This window comes from Lipotes vexillifer, unplaced genomic scaffold (genome assembly GCF_000442215.2).
Source record: "Lipotes vexillifer unplaced genomic scaffold, Lipotes_vexillifer_v1.1 scaffold474, whole genome shotgun sequence".
NCBI lineage: Eukaryota > Metazoa > Chordata > Mammalia > Artiodactyla > Lipotidae > Lipotes > Lipotes vexillifer.
Window position 1 is genome coordinate 2,876,169 of NW_006772385.1, and position 17,755 is coordinate 2,893,923.

At 40.7% G+C, this 17,755-nt stretch overlaps 1 protein-coding gene across 3 annotated transcripts in view; it reads right to left on the bottom strand.

The window, feature by feature from the left end:
- GRM3 (glutamate metabotropic receptor 3) overlaps positions 1–17,755 on the bottom strand; it is a 236,365-nt gene that overhangs the window by 87,047 nt on the left and 131,563 nt on the right. The window lies entirely within an intron of this gene.

Below are 17,755 nucleotides of genomic sequence, written 5' to 3' on the forward strand. Positions count from 1 at the left end.
TTCTGGAGTTTCTGGGTGACACTGGAGAGGCCATCTCTTCTGGATGCTACAGTTTTCTAATCTTCAGGTTCTATTCATCAGGACCTGAACCCCTCAGGGAGGCAGAGAATGAAAGCACCTGAAAAAGGCCCAGAGACATCATTTTCTGGCATCTAGAAAACACAGTGAAAGGGTCCTAAACTGCTGAAACTTTTTTCTCCCGGAGGGACATGAGTAATGAAAAGCTGCTGAAGAAAAAAGTTCTTGTCTTTTGACGGATCGGGTCCTGTGGCTTCCTTCTACCCCTTCAGGATATCTGAGAACAATTTACAAACAAGGCAGACTGTACAAGACAGTGAAGTAACCATAGAATGACGGAAATGTGGAGAAGATTCTCTGGGCTGGGAAGGAGCACAGTGAGCTGTAGCATGGGTGGGAAGATGGTGGGTTAGAATAAAACTGCAACTATTGCCATCATTTTAAGAGTAGTTATCTGATATACACACTACTGTATATAAAATAGATAAACAATACAGACCTACTGTGTAGCGCAGGGAACTATATTCAATATCTTGTAATGACCTATCATGGGAAAGAATCTGAAGAATATATATACAAATATATATCTGAATCACTTTGCTACACATCTGAAACTAACACAACTTTAGAAATCAACTCTAGTTCAATAATCAAAAGAATAGTTATATGTGTGTGTGTGTTTAATGAGGAAACTACAGTCTACTTTAGAAAAAGGAGGCATATTTAGTGAGCTAAACATGAGAATGGAACACTCATAAAGAAGTAAGTATAATCTCAATTGTATTACCTATATTAAATAGCATGGAGCAATCATATAGTCAAAATTATGATGTTCAGAGTTACATTAGAAATACATGTGCTGCAAATGAATGATAGAACAAAGTGTTGAAGTCCTTTTTGTCATGGTGAACTGTTCATTTTAAAACTAGTTTCCTTAGATTACAAGAGTAAAAATGCTTAATGTAAAAAGTAAATACTACAGAAATCAGCAGATTATAAATCTCCCTTGCTTTCCCTCCCTCACCCACCCCAACCTGATTTCTAGAGAAGAATAAAGTTCTTTGTTTGGTTTGTGCATTTTCAAAATGTATTTATACTGTTGTAAAACCAGTTGCTAATGTACTGGGTATTTATGTGTATATTTTCTCCTTTGATATTCACAACTGCCTTTTATGATGGATATTGTTTTCTCCATTTTAGAGATGCACAAACTGAGTTCTGCTAGATGAAGAAACTTGTTCATAATGATATGATTAGAAAGTGAGGGCAAAATCAAGATTCAGAAGCAGGTCTTTTGACCCTCAGGACCCTGGCTGTCCTCTCATAAGCTCCTGTCTGCTGTCTTCTATGTGACTTTGAATCTGAGGTCTGAAACACAGAAAGACAGGAGGGAGGAACTGAAGCAGTGTTGTGGTTTACTCCATGGATCACCTAATTGCTATTAGGAGCTTCCTTTTTAACATAAAACTTAAAACTAGGGTTGGGGGATAGCCAGATAATTGTCCGCTGGGTGCTTCCTGTCTCATTTGCCTAAAAACTGGGTATCTGAAATGTTCCTGACTTGCTTTACTGGCCATATGGTTTCTTCTGTGAAACCATGAAGAAATAAGGAGACTCCTACATTGGACATCATTTTAAAAATAAAAGATCGTTTTAGGTTGGGGAAATAATGTGGACTTTTGGCAGAAAGTTACCCAATTATAGTTTTAGTAGGAGTGGAGGAAGCAAAAAAGATCTAGTTATATCCTTTAGGAAAAAACCACTTTAAAAGTCGAGATATACTTCTCATGGTTAGAAACTCTAATAAAAAGGTATATAGCTTAAGAGCAATGTGAAGACTTAAAAAATGATTCAGACAACCCATAATAGTCTCAGTAAGACAGAAGAGACGAGACCTCCAAAGAAGCCACTGGGTTGCTAGGCTCCAATGGGGCATCTGAATGTTGAAAGGACTAGTGAGAGGATGAAAGCTGTAGGTGTGTTAGGTCCTTGGGCAGCCTCGTGGACTACGTAAAAGATTGGCAGGGACCTGTGAGGATTAGGGAGACTAAAGCACAGAATGTAAAAATGGAGTGATTTTTTGTTGTTGTGTTATTTTTTTTTAAATTACATTTTAGGAGAAGGTGTGGTGAGAAGAGATAGAATCGCTGGATGAGACAGCTGGTTCCACAAGAGTGAAAGAAAGACACTGCCCAGTGTCTTTCTTGCTCCTAAGTGAGAATGTTTCCTAACCTGGAAATGGTGAAGCAAATATATGAAAAAGTTCTCTCACACCCAAGTAGGAGAGAAGACCAAAAGAAAAGCCCATAATCAATTAAGTTTGCCTCCAGTTCTGAGTTCTGGAAGATATTGCAGATTAAATTAGATAATCATTATTAATAATTTCTGAGAAACCAATAACGGGAGGGCTGTCAGAGGGTAAAAATGGAGGAGTAAGGGCAAATTCAGCAAGTAGAAATCAGGAATAAATATAAATCAATAACCACGATACAGTTTGGTAATTTTCTAAAATAGAGTTTCCAGTAGAGAGCAAGCAGGCACCTAGAAATGAACAAGACAGTTACAGGGAATCAGCATGGATTCACTAAGAATCCGTTTCACTAGAGTCTTCTTTTTTTTTTTTGCGGTACGCGGGCCTCTCACTGTTGTGGCCTCTCCCGCTGCGGAGCGCAGGCTCGGAACGCGCAAGCTCAGCGGCCATGGCTCACGGGCCCAGCCGCTCCGCGGCATGTGGGATCTTCCCGGACTGGGACACGAACGCGTGTCCCTTGCAGCGGCAGGCGGACTCTCAACCACTGCGTCACCAGGGAAGCCCTTCACTAGAGTCTTTTCAACATTAGTTGAACCATTTAGGGAGGAGTTGTAGCCATGGCCTGTGACTTCAACAGCTATTGGTGACCTTCCTTGGACTCTTGTGAAAATGATAGGAATTGGATGAAAAAGTTAAATATACTAAAAGAGAATAGCTTGGAAGAAAGTCTGTTTGAGGTGGTCAAGTGAGATTAAATTTTTATCAATGACTTCGGAAAAAGATATAAATAAGCGATAAGATCATTACATTTTAGAGCTAGAAGGAGCCATGAAGATAATCTATGCCTTTTGCTTTATAGGTGAGGAAACTGAAGCTCACAAAGTGAAGTGAATTTCCAAAATTTACACAACCAATAAGCAAAAAATTAAGATTAGAGCCCAGTCTCTTGATTTTTCCAAAGGTCTAGTCTCCTTCTCTGGCAATAAGGTGGTATTACATAGGGAGAGATGTATGTTTGTGGATTTCAGTTAAAATTACATAAGTGAAGAAAGGCTAAGAAAACTAGGAAAAAAATGAGGATACACATGCAAAGTTGAATGTTGCAAAAGTCCACCATAAATCCAAGGGGTACTAAAGTCAAAGAGGGATTAATAAGCAGTTTGCTCTCTTTATATATGAATTTAGATCTACTGTTGTAGATATATTATCTTCTTTAATCCTCATAACAATCTTATGAGGCTGATACTACCATTATCCCATTTTACAGATTGAGGGACTGAGGCACAGAGCACCTAGGGATCCTGCTGCAGAGCCCCTAGGTGATAGAGACAGGATCTGATCCCAGGCATCTGACACTATGCTCCACTTCCCACACTTATTCGATCCATTCCGTAATTCAAGCTCTTAGCCTCTGCAATATGGGATTCCTCTCATTACAATATAGCAATGATATATTTCAAGTTATAGTATGTCTGTTTTTTTTCACTTGTCAAGGCACTAACTCCTTGATTGGAGGACCATGAGCAATCATTCCTTGTTATCAAAAGTATACTTTTTCGGGCTTCCCTCGTGGCGCAGTGGTTGAGCGTCCACCTGCTGAGGCAGGGGACGCGGGTTCATGCCCCAGTCCGGGACGAGAGGATCCCACATGCTGCAGAGCGGCTGGGCCCGTGAGACATGGCTGCTGAGCCTGCGCGTCTGGAGCCTGTGCTCCGCAACTGGAGAGGCCGCAGCAGTGAGAGGCCCGCGTACCGCAAAAAAAAAAAGTATACTTTTTCATTTGTCAGTCTGTACTTTGAGACGGTTCCATAGACGTTTGTTTACTGACTGACCATCTAGAGAGGTAAGAACAGTTGTCTAAGAAACCAGGGGACATTTCAGCTGGGAGTTTGAAAGCTTCAAGCTATAAATATCATGATCAGGTTTGGCTTTATGATTTATGTGAGAAACACCAAGACCTTATGGCAGAGCCTGTTGTTTCCCAGGGCCTGAGAGGCCACATACAAGTTTTGCAGAAACCCTTTCTGCATGAAGCGTGTACTATAGTTTTATGTTCAATGTTCAAACACCTTGGGGTATCCACTTTCTGGGTGGTTTGAATTTATTCCAGGCTATGTTGTGCAATGTTTTCACTGTAACCTCTCAAGTCACAAATGTATGACTTTTTTTTTGACTCGAGGAGAAGTGCTTAAGGTGCTAGGCTTGGCCAGCTACTATTATGTTTTCCAGTAGATGCTATGGTCTGAAATGAGTATTTTTGTCTTTGTCCCATTTTTGCGGTTTTAAGCTGGAGTCATTTAAGATGGCTTTCATCAGCACTAGTTGTCCACCCAACCAATGGTACATGCTGTTGAACTTCTGCTACCATTTTCTCATCATTTTCCCCTCCAAATGAACTCAACTCTATATAGTTTCTCTATATAGTTATTTCCTCAAATCTATGCGCCTCTGCATGTGTTGTTCCTTGTGCTTAGAATGACCTTTACCACTTGTCTGTTCAGTGAATCCATTCAAGGGCCCCTTCTCTGAGAAACCTGCCTTGATTTGTCATTTCAGGCCAAGTTGTGTGCCCATCTTCTGAGACTCTGTCACTTCTTTATGTATTTCCCTCATGGCACTAATCAAAGTGTATGGTTACTTCTAGATCATTCACTAATTCCTCTACTGGAGTGAAAACTCTGAGAAACAGGGAATGAACCTTGTTAATCTCTGTTTCCTCGATGCCTTGCAGAGTAGAGAGATGCTCCATATTGTTTGTTAAATAAATGAGTTGATAAATGAGTTGATAGCTTGCTCCTCCTAATTGCAAGGATACGTTTCTGTGGGAACTCCCCCGCCCCCAAACTAGCTACCCACCAGCAAGCAGTGTAAAGCTCCTCTCAAACACTACCTATAAACAATATTCTGTGCAGTGTGGATCCTTCACTAATCCTTGTCAAGTTTTCACCAAAATGAGATGACACAGAGGCAATTGGCTTAGACCTTGAGGTAGCTGAAGCAAAGGTTTTCATACCATTAAAACCGATTTCTCCAAATTATCTCTGTGTAACTAACTAGGAATATACAAAAGGAAGTCAATATGCAATGCCAACTGGATCTGGCCATTGCACCAATTTCCTCTGAGCTACAAAGGTGCCTTTTTGTCTTAAGGAAGACAGACTAAGGTCTTACCATGGAGCCTTAGTCCTCAAATCACATAAACCTAAAGTAGGAATCATGTAAACATATACCTAAGGGAAGACTTCATCAAATGAATGCTTACTAAGCTCTGCTGATAAGGTAAGGTTTTTCTGGAGACAAATGCGTTATGTACAAGATACATAAGCAGCCAGACATTCAGCGCTCACATCAGTTGCTCAGTTCTTATTCTTTCTTGGGAATGTCTTTCCCATAATCAATAGCCAGCTGTGAAGTGATGCTACTGTAGGCATCCAAACCATCCTTATTCACTGTTGGGAATTTTGAGTTAGAGACCAATTTATTTGGGAGTTTTACTTCTCCCGACATTTTTTAGCAAGTCACAGGGACTCTTTTTTTTTTTTTGCGGGCCTCTCACTGTTGCGGCCTCACCCGTTGTGGAGCACAGGCTCCGGACGCGCAGGCTCAGAGGCCATGGCTCACGGGCCCAGCTGCTCCGCGGCATGTGGGATCTTCCCAGACCAGGGCACGAACCCGTGTCCCCTGCATCGGCAGGCGGACTCTCAACCACTGTGCCACCAGGGAAGCCCTCACAGGGACTCTTTAGAATTCCAGGTATCATGCTTCATTTCAGTGATGCTTCGATCATGGGAAAAAAAGAATGTAAACTATGGGAAAGAGCTGGGGTAGTCTATTCTTTGAGGTTGTGGAAAAAGGGAACATGAATTGGAAATTTCAGAGTCACCTGTGAACTCCCACATCCTGTGGTCACTCTTCCCATTCAGGTTATCCATGATGTATCCATTTTAAACATGCCTTCTGTGGTGACACAGTGCCAAACATTTTTTTTTTTTCAGCAGAAGACAAAAAGGTGTATGTACGTCTAGTGTCCAGTAGAAATAAGTTTCCCACTAAAGTGATCGTCCAAGAAACGTGCTATCTGCAAAGCTGAACTGTATACATTTGAAAAATAAGCCGTTGCTGCTGTCCTGGGAATTAGGAGACTTGATAATAACCTCCATGGGTTTGCCTTTGCATTCGATGCTATTCCCATATCGCTTTGGGGCTGTTTTCTAAGAATAAGCCTACACCTTTAATTGTTTTGTCACACATGCAGTGCTGATTGCTTTGTTTCATTCTTTTAATTAAGTGATTATATATAAGCCTGGAAAAGTGCTGTACTTTAAACCATCTGCTACCTTATAACCCATGTTATTACATAAAGCCAGTTCTAAAAGTTGTGATGGGAAGAGACCTCAGTGACCCTCCTGTTCAGATCGATCAAGTGGCACTGTTAGCTGTACAAAATCCCAGATTGGCTTGGATTTTAAACTGAAACTGGAGGTGATGTGTTGTTGAGAAACTGCCTGAGGAATTCAAGCTGTTCCCATCACATGAGTTATCTGCCCATAAAGGATGCTGATCATATTGTTACTGCAGAAAGGATTAGTCACTTTTTTTTTTTTTGACCACACTGCCTACAGCACATCTGGGAATATTTTACATGAAAAGAGTTGACTGGAGCCCATGTTTGAAGGTCAGAGATTAATCTGGATTTAGGAAATCATGTAATGGAGGGTAGCAAATGCCAGTTTTCTCAGTTTAATCTGCAGAAGCCACTGATTCTTACATGCCATGAGCACAAAAAATGCTCTAGTCAAAGATTTACACTGCGATTCACATTAATGGTATGACTCAGTCCTGATGATTTTGCAGGGATGTTCCAGACAAAGGACTCCTTAGTCATGGCAGAAACCTTCATAAATGGCTTTCAGTAACCCTGATTTCTATCCCTCCCTTTCCTGAAATATTTGCACTCAACACCTGTGGTTTGCAACTGAGATAGGCAGACACTTTCATTTTCTTCCTTTGTGACAAAGGAATTTATGAATAGCAAGGTTAGCCATTTTGGTGTTCTCATCGCTTATCACTGAGGCTGAACTGCTATGCAGACCATGTAGGTTCCCTTGGATCACGTTTTTCTGGGAGACTGGCCTCATCAGACATGTCAGGTTTCTCATCGTAAGAAATGCACGTTCGACAAGCGTCTGTCTTTCTCCCTTACTAACAAGGCACCATCTCAGAAATGACTTTGCTTCCAGCTAGACTTAGCAGGTACTTAGAATAGGAACGAGATGGTATTTTGCCCACTGAATCAGCCTGTATCTGCTCTTTGCTCCTTTTCCCCCCATGAATTAACTTTCAAGAGAAATCATGGAACTGAACTGGCTTGAATTGCAGTCTCTGACAGTAAGATCAGAAGGTCTGTGGCATATCTGGTCCAGCGTGCATTACTGTTTGCCAGCGACACCTGAGAAACAATGACTCCAGGGATAACTTGACCCCAACAGACCTGTTAAAAACGCATCCTTTAGTGCCTTGGATGTTGATTTTGGACAATGCCTCTTGAGGATTCAACAGAGCCACAGTTAACTAATCCATATTTTTCTGTGGCCCTGAAGTCACTTGTATAACACAATATGATAAATTTAGTCCTATCAATAAAAAGGCACTCCTATCCTTTTTGACTGTTAACCAAGGTCCAAAAGCTGTTGGGTAAGCGTGGGAAGAGCTAAGGGCTGTAGCTTAATTAAAAAAAAAAAATGATTAGTATTTATTTCTGAGGTCCTTTGCAATAATTTAGGGCAGAGGGCTATATACCATATTATTTGTAGCAAATAGAACTGTGTCATTCATGGTTTTCCTGTTAACTGTCCATTACTTCAACAGAACTGGCAGGTACAAAAGCAAGTAGTGTAACCATTCAGTGCATAAGACTGGAATCAAACCAGCCCCTTCTCTCACTAGCTGCATGAATTTAGGCAAGTTATTTTAATTCCTTAAGCTTCAGTTTTCTCATCTGTAAAAAGGGATTAAGTAGTCTCTGGGTTATGAATTTATTTAAGGATTAAGTGATAACACATGTGAAGCACTTAACTTACTGGCTAGCACACAGTTAATGTTGAAAAAGTGTTGGAGGTCATGAGAATGGCTAAGCCAGCAGTCATTCATTCAGCAAACTTCAATCAGTGCTCATTATACAAGGTGCTATTCTCAAATTTAGGTTGTCCTAAGCTGAGTAATGTATCCCCACTCTCTCCTAGGAAGTTATAGTCTCTTGGGGACAAAGAAACATAACAAGGATAAAATTTTGAGATAAGTGTACACATACTTATACTAAAACACAGGTGAAGGAGCACGTTCAGGTGAGTCATGGCAGCCTCCCATGTAGAGGTAACATTTAGACTTGATCTTGAAGAGAAAGTGAACAGTTATCAGGCAGAGGAAGGGAGAGGAAGTTTTCAGGCAGAAAAAAGAGCACAAAGACAGAGATGGGCAAATGCACTTTTGCTTTAAGAGCAGCAAATGGTTCAATATTATCAGGGTACCCAGTGCCCTGAAGGGATTAGCAGGGTGAGGAAGAATAGAAGGACTGTGGCTGCCCTGCTAAGTTTTTCATACGCTATGCTAAAGAATTGGAATTTTTCTTCTTTAAGAGATAAAAAAGACATTAAAATTTTTAATTAAGGGAATGACATGACCACAATCATGTTCTAAAAAGGCCACAGTGGATGACATCCAACTTGAAAAGAAAGAGTCAGGGAAGGGTAATCAGATGGACGACATATTCACTCTGACTCAGGCTGTGAGTTCTTGAAGGCCAGGGACCTTGTAATCCCAATAACAGTGAGTCAGTTAATAATAGGACAAGATCAGAGGTTTAGATAAAATTTGGGTCCACTTAACACCATTTATTTGGTTGGTGGTAATTACTCAAGCACTCATGTCTTAATTTGTTCTCCTGTTTGTGTCATTACAGGTCACCTTGAATTCTTCTTGGAAAGAAGCAGGTCATAAATAATTTTCGTCGTTGGAGCCTGTAAAAAGGCCAACGAACTTTTAAATTCCTGGAAGCATCTCAGAAAAAAGAGCATGAAGCCTTTCTTCAAGGTAGAAACAAAAACTGAGAGTCAGGTAAGTAAACTTTGATAACAGTTGAAATCCACTGGATGGCACCAACCTGTATTTATTGTCGCATTTCTTTAAATCTTGTATAAACAATATTCCTTAAAACTACTGTGTCAACATAGGTAATATGTGCTTAATGCACATGGTGGTTTAATTTCGATGGAAAGTTACTTTTTTGTCGAAAAATTCTGAACAAATTGTAGATTATGTATTCCATCACATCTGTTTTCCACACTGGGAGAGCTTAACTGCATGGTTTGTATTCTCTGAGGCCTCCTTGTGAACCTAATGGCAGCTACCCAAATTGGACACGCAGTGCTTGGGAGGGGCCGGCTAGCCCCTGGGATGTGTGCCCTGCAAATTCGACCCTATTAAGTGATGGCGAGTGTCTCAGGATGCTTTGCCGTTCTGACCGCTTGGCAAGGAAATCTGGTCTGTGTTTCGAACGTAATTTTTGAAGGTGTTCTTCCTATTGTATTTTTCCCTGTGTTACAGTTCCCTCTGCGGGAGTGTAAAGTCAAGGAGCTGGCATGAATCAAGACTTTGTCACTAGTAACAGAGGGATTTCCATAATATACCAGGTGGTGATGTCAAAAATAGCGACAGCACAATTTTAGTGTTCAAAGTCCCACTGCTATCCCGCCTGGAGTAGCAACGTTTACTTAGAGTTTAACTGCAGGTGTTTTGGGAACATATTCTTAGATTTTCCAAGTCCACTAATTGGAAAAATACTCTGTAAGTTTTCAACTGCATTTTTCTCAGACCAGTAAAAGCACTTCTATTACATTAAATCAATGGACTTTAATTATTATAAACTGCTAAGTGTTGGCTCTTTGCATATTGAAATACTGAGCCTTGTACATATTGCTCCATTAAAAAGACACATATTTAATGGTGATTCGGAAAGAGAACTTTGTATCGTTAAAGCAAAATCACAACTTTGTTTGAACTGAACGTGTCAGCAGTCCTACGTCGATGAGCTTACTGATTAATCTGTAATCATATTATAAAACACTTGCTGATCTTTCAGGCATGCCTGTGTCCCTTGATTTTCATCTCATGACCTCCATCACAGATGTGTGACCACCACAGCAGCTGGTTCTCAGCCATGGGCCATTCTATTGCCCTGTGGACAGTAGTCCTCAGAGTAACCTCTTGTTTTTCACGAGTAGTTTCCAAATAAACACATGACAGAAGGAGAATTAATTAAGGAATAAATTAACTCCAGAGCAAAGGAGAAGAAATAGTGCATCTTAGCTAATTACGTCTGGCGAGAAACTTCTACAATGAAACAGTGTTGACAGAAACATTTTTTTTTCCCCCTTAGCTATTGTATTTTTAATTTTTGAATTTAATTTTATTTTTTTAACGTCTTTATTGGAGTGTAACTGCTCTACAGTGTGGTGTCGGTTTCTGCCGTATAACAAAGTGAATCAGCTACACGTATACATACATCCCCACATCCCCTCCCTCTTGCGTCTCCCTCCCACCCTCCCTATCCCACTGCTGTAGGTGGTCGCAAAGCGCCGAGCTGATCTCCCTGTGCCAGGCAGCTGAACAAAAGCGTTTTTGAATTTCTCTTGCTGTTGCCTCTCTCTCTGTGATAAAGTCCTTGCACAGCTTTGCCCTCTTTTGGAGAAGGAGAGCAGGAGCAATGGAAAGAGTTTTCAAAACAGCAGCTCGGTGAGATTTGCTTTTGCCCGAAAAGTCTGGGAAGGAAATAAAAGATTCTATCAGAGATAACCGTTGAGTCGGGTTTCTCTGAAGCTTAGACTACGTGAGGGGGTGAGGCAGGGTCGGAGGCAAGCTCTCCGGATTTTAATGTTGTAAAGTGGTGGAAGCTTGAACTTGGTGTTTGACCTTCATGAACCTCAATTCCTCTTGGAGCTACTCCTCTTGCACTGCAGAAGTTAAAAGTTAAAAAAGCTAACAGATAATATCTACTAAAATCTAAAATGTTTAATTCTCATTATGTGTGGACCACTATTTATTTATTTCTTTTTTTAACTGTTTTTCATGTATTTTCTCATTTAATTCATGCAATAGCCCAGTAAAAGAGGTACTACTCATATCTCAGTCTTAGACATGAGGAGAGAGGTTGCATCCGGAGTTGTAGTCCCTGAGCTGACTTTTTTAAGAAGGCGTGGTAAAAATGTGTAGTTGTATCCGTGCTGTGATTGTTGTATTTGCAATATTAAACTCATTAAAGGCAGCTCTCAGTTTTACTTTTCTAGTGATAGAGACACTAAAGATAGATTGGTAAATGGATTTCTAATGCTGTCACCCTACTCTTCTTTAGCACAGGATCATGTTTCCTTCTCTTTTGTGTTAGCTCCAAGCGTGGTATCTGGCCTAGTCGACACTCTGCATACTCTTTATGTGGAGAGACTGCAGAGAGCTTGATTAGAGTAAGGATGGGGCTCTAACCTAATCTGGAATGGCCCTGGGTGCCCAGCTATGCTGAGTCTCGGGTAGTTGTCTCTGGGAATAGTTAGTCTAAGGACAAGTGGAGTGGAACCCTTTCTACTCTCAGATCAAAGCACCTTTTGTGGCACGCGCGTAGGCAGTGGAGGTGGGGAGGGTGGGGGGACTTTTGTCCCACAAGCTCACTTTGCTACGTCATCTGGCTTTCGTATCAAACACAGTTTTCTGTTGTAGGAAAATGCTGATTTTTCATTTACGGTCTTCTAGACTGATCTAGAACAGGTAGGTCGTGGCTGTGATCTGCAACCCACGTGTGATCTGCAACAGGTGTGATCTGCAACACCCATCCCTAAAGATTCATTTACGGAGGCCTTCTGGGCATGCAGCAGCATATCATTCTGTTAGTTCTTTCAATTCGTTCAGAAAGCATTTACTCTCAACCTGGTAGGGGCATTGTCTTCGGTGCCCTCAACACAAAGACAAAAGATGTGGTTCCCAAACTCAAGTAGCTTCTCATTAGGTGGGAAAATAGATGTGCAAAGGAATAATGATGGTTAATAAGCTAGTAATGGAAGTGTGTGCTTAGGTCGTGGGCGCTTGGGCAACGTTTCTCAAAAGGGATACGGTTTGAGCTGAGAACTGAAGGAGAGAGGGATTTGGCAAGGCCTACAGACAGCTGAGGGACAGTGCACTCCAGGTGGAAGAAACACTGGTCTCCTTTTTAGGAAAGAATGAGCAGGTGGTATACATCGGTAGACGAGAAAGCAGCTTTCCAGGGACACTTCAAAGGCAGGCTTTCTGTTTGCATGGATCTAAAAGACTTTTTCCTCTTCACCTCCGTTCCTTTCTGCTCATTCTATCATTCTCTCTGGTCTCCTAGGACTTATGTCGTCAGCTGATTCTCCGGTCTTACACTTGTACCTGTTTTATGTATGGATTTGATATTTCCTCATTTGCTTATAGATGCCTCAGGGGCTTATAAGATGTCTACTATTTATAAATTTTTTTATTCAAGTATAGTTGATTTACAATGTTTCAGGTGTACAGCAAAGTGATATTCTTTCTCAGATTCTTGTCCCTTGTAGGCTATTACAAGATATTAATATAGTTCCCTGTGCTATACAGTAGATCCTCGTTGTTTCTCTATTTTATATATAGTAGTGCGTCTCTGTTAATCCCAAACTCCTAACTTATCCCTGCCCCCCTTTCCCCTTTGGTAATCCTAAGTTTGTTTTGTAATAATATTTATAAATTTTATTTTGCATGCTCTCTGTTTCACATTACCTAGAGTCTACATAATAGTGTTCTTGCTGAACCTAAAATATATAAGCTTAATAAATGCTTCTTTTCTGATGAAAAATGATTTTATGAGTGCCCTAGTTGTAATTAGTACACAGTCGAGATGCTTGATTCACCAAATTCACACAAATAACTACCATAATCAACTGAAGTAACAATTGATTGGACTTCTTCAAATTAATCCTGATGGAAGAGAGTCTGTAATTTATTTTGCTTCGTGTTTTAGACACTGCCTTTATAATCACTCATCCTAATAGAGTATTTTGCTTGAGCGACGTATAATTATAAAATGAAGAAATGCCCTTAAATGCAACATAGTTCAGATACTAATATGTTGCTTCGGTCTCCTCAGTTACGGGCCAGCTTTTCTTTGAATAAACTCCAGTGACCGAGGACTCATTTCCTTACATCCTCTCCTTCAGGGCTATCGTATCGTTTCTAATAACTCTTCCTTATGTTGGCCCTGAATGTGCCCTGCTCTAAATCAGTGATTGTCAGAGGGAAAGGGGGATAACTTTGTAATTTGGCAGTGTATAGGAACATTATGGGATGTCACAGTTTAGGGTGCTGTTGGCATGTAGTCCAGTGGGGAGGGACCAGTGAGGCTGCTAAACATCCTGCAATGCACAGGGCAGCTCCACGCAACAGGAGTATCCAGCCCAATAGTGACAACGTTGAGAAACTCTGCTCTAGGTTAAATTTATTTATCCACAGAAAAAGCATTATTTTGCCCTCTGTAGTCTATCTGATACTCGGAATAGAAGCCATATGAAGCCTTTTGTAACCCCAAGTCCTTCAACTATTTTTCTGACGCTCCTATAATAAGAACAACAATTCACGTGTGACTCTTACCCACAGCCTTTGAATTTAAAGCAGGAATGAATCATTGAGGGAGGGCGATGTTTAATACAAATTGACCAGTGCAGGTCCACTTTCACACTGTGGAATTAGGTGGAGGAGGAATAATAGAGTGGTGAGTGTCTTTTGGGGCTGTTCTTCGTACCCCATGTAGATAAAATCTGGGAAACTTACTGCAAGGGATTTAGTTTGAGTTATTCTTCTCAGAGACATGATGTGAGCAATGCGTGGCATGTCCAAATCCATGTCATGATAAATCATATAATGGCCACCTCCCAGGGTCAGGGGTTCCTGGGATGTGGCTATTGCTAAAAATTCTGACAAAGGGTCTGTTTCCCAAGCATGGGAAAGCGGTAGTAAGATCCTTTCAAGGCTCTCTTCTGCCCTTTTTATGAGCTTTCTAACCCAAATACCCTTTTGTCGCTGAGGTCACCTTAACACTCAGGGACGCAACAATAACTGGGTCAATTAATGCCTGTCCTCCTGTTGCAGCTGAACTTTGCTCTGGTAAGGCGAGAAAGACTGAGGAAATATACATCCTCTGAAAGGAGTGAGGAACATTTGGGGGAACATCTCAAGAGACATATTTTTTGTTTTCACTGAACAACTTAGGAGCTCTAACTACAGTCTATTTGCAAGAACTCAAGCATAAACACTGCTTCACAATAGTACCATGTAGACAATTGCCTCACTAAAGGCAACCAGCCTGATTCTCTTCCTGAATAAATACTACTTTCCCCCAAGTGGGTGGATTGCAGGCTTATAGAAGAGAGCAGGATACAGTCTTAAAAATACTTTGAAAAGAAGCTTATTCACCAGAGGGGGTGAATAGACCCCACGTATATTTGCTAATAAAGGATTTTGGTGCTAGTTTTTATTGATTACCAAATTTAAAAATCAGTCCCGTTGCTTTAGGCAAGGGACCACCACAGAGTGGTTTGTCTTACTTAATGAGAGTGTTGGGGAGATATCCCAGTTTTCATCAATGGTGATACAGGTTAACTCAGCAAATCATTAAGAGTTTCTCCTTTCACGCAGTTTTCGCTATCTGCAAACTGCCTGTTGTATGAACTAATACAGCAGAGGATATCTCCTCTGCTGACTTCTAGGAGCATTCTTCTTTAGTAGGAAGATAATGAGAGAAGCAGAAACGGGAGAGAAAAGTGCCTGCTGAAGCATTCCCACCAATAAAGCTATTCGGGCCCAATGGGGAGATGATAACGTCTAAACTGAGCCAACCACAAAAGAGAAGATGCACAGATTTTATCATTCTTGATAATTCTGTCTCTCAAGAGACAACTTTGTGACTGAAAACTCTGTGCTGGGACTTGATGCAACAATTAGATGAGTGGAATCTTTGAAATTGTGTGGTGGATTTCGTACTGGTAGATTTTTTCTATAGTTTAGCCCTCTTTTCTTCCCCCAGCTTAGTTCAAGCACAGGCGCTTTCCAGTAAATATTTAGGAAGTCCAAAGTAGTTTAAAATGGATGGCAGAGGTGACTGATGGGCGTGGATCTTTGCGGCTACCAGCTATACACTGTCACCGCGGTTACCAGGCACCAGGGCAGAGGATCAGAATCAGTCCAGGAACAAAAGTACGTGAGTGTGAGGGGCCCCCAGAAAAATCCTCTCTTCGAAAATATCTCTCGTTTGTGTACAAGAGTGTCTTAAAATCACCATTAGGAATATATTGCTTGGGATTGCTGTTGACTATTCTTTTTATTTTTTTTATTTTTTAGAATTCTTATTAAAAGACATGTGTTTCACAAGGATCACTTAAATTCTCAGCTATATAAGAGCCCCTAAGACCTCTTCGTTCATGGTGCTTAGCTGGAAGCAAGGCCCTGTGGCGAAGGGTTCCTTGGAAGGCTGCCTGGAGATCAGTGTGTAGACAGATGGCTCCACCTCCCCGCTTACTTTGGCCGAGGGGACCAGCGTGAGGTCTAATCAGAGCCTGAGCGCCTGAGGACAATGGAGCGGGGAGTGAAGCCCTCTCTCTCCTTTCTTCTCTAGCTCATCCTCTTAACTCCTGTCAAGGTCTTTGTCCTCTTGCGCACAGACATCTGCCATATCTTTCTGATGGGTTTCCTCAGATCCAGCCTTTCATTCACACTGTGGCTCAATTAGCTTTCCTCTAGTGCAACTTTCATCCTCTCAGTCATGCTCAAAACCTTCCTAAAGGTCAGTTCTTACTTTGTGAACCCCATGAATGTATTGTGAATTGTAGTCACTGTTATTTCATGACAGTACTGTACCCACAGCCAGAATTCACATTCCTTGAGGTCAAGGCTGTGTTTTCTACGACTTCAGGGGTCTCTAACCCCTGCAACAGGGAAGGACATACACAAGGAGCTTTATACAGATTAACTGATGGATGAAGCCCATGGGGAACCAGCAACGATTTCATGGGGCTGCTTGGCCACGGAGTTGTTGTTAGATGTGGCTCTTCCGCTGCTTTTTCCTATGATTTTAGGGCCATAATAGTTACTGTTTATTGAATCTGTTAGTTTTTTGGTAAGGCATTTCCCACAGATTCTCTCAGTGTATCCTTTCGACAACTTCTTAAAGTGGATGGTTTTTCCTTATTTTACAGGTAAGCTAGTAAATGCGGGGGTTGGAATTCAAACCCCAGTCTTGCTGATGCCAAAACCTTTTCCGTATAGCATGATAGTTTTGGTTTCTTTATTTATATTGTGGAGACAAAAAACATATCAGCATTTGTGACTTTATAGTGATATGGACCAGATAAGTGAAATAATAAGCCAGGTCCTTTGATGATTAAGAAGTGGCTTTTTCCCTTGTGAACAAGTGCAGGGTTTTAATAACCTACATTTTTTTTTTTTTTTTAAAGATAACCTGACCTCTTTTGAGGAGTTTATAGGTAATAAAAAAGTAAAATTAGATTAAAACTATATTAGCATAGTTTGTTAATTATTCTGGATAAATAGATATTTACACATCTGCTGTGGAGTGCTATTTACTGCATTGGGAGAAACTAAGGTCAGAAAGATGTACTTGTAATTCTTTACTAGTGGTAATATTGAGTATAATATAAATATTTATAAAATGTTTGGCACTCATCTGGTGAAGGTGTTATTAAAGTATGACAGATATACATTATTTTAGTTCTCTCTTCTTAAATAGCAAGTTCCGTCTTACCTGATCCAAGTATAGAAACAGTGGCAAAATTAACATGATATGCTTTGAGATGTGCAGTGTTTTCTATCCATCTAATGAAGTCAAAGGGTGTTTATGAAAAACCAATTATCCTAATTACTCATAATATGAGTGTGTACACTGTAGAAGGAAAGAAATTTGCAGTAGTCATTTAGAACAGCACAGAATTGCAGGTAGAATTTTAAATGCCACGAATCTCTGATATAGAAATAAGGTTACTCCAGTGCAAATAGAACCAATTTAAGTGGTTGGCGACAGATACAGACAACGTGTGTGTATTATGACTTCCTTTAGCGCTTGGGGCTTTGATTATAGTCATTTGGTAGGAGGCAAAGTATTCAATACGTGACTCTGATCTTATGGACTTTTATTACTGCCACATTCACCAGGAAAATATTGCAGTGACATATAAAAATCACATAGGACAGTTGAAAGAGCCCAAAAGCACAAACGATCTGAGTTCTAATTCATGTGCTACCTACCAATGGGAGTTTTCCTGAAACCAATATTTCTAGGTCTTGGCAAGTTTGAGGAAGATGAATTCTCAGCTCTTTTCCACCTCTAATTCTGTGACCTTGTGAGCATTGCAAGAGTTTGACTAATACGTTCCTTCTTTCCCT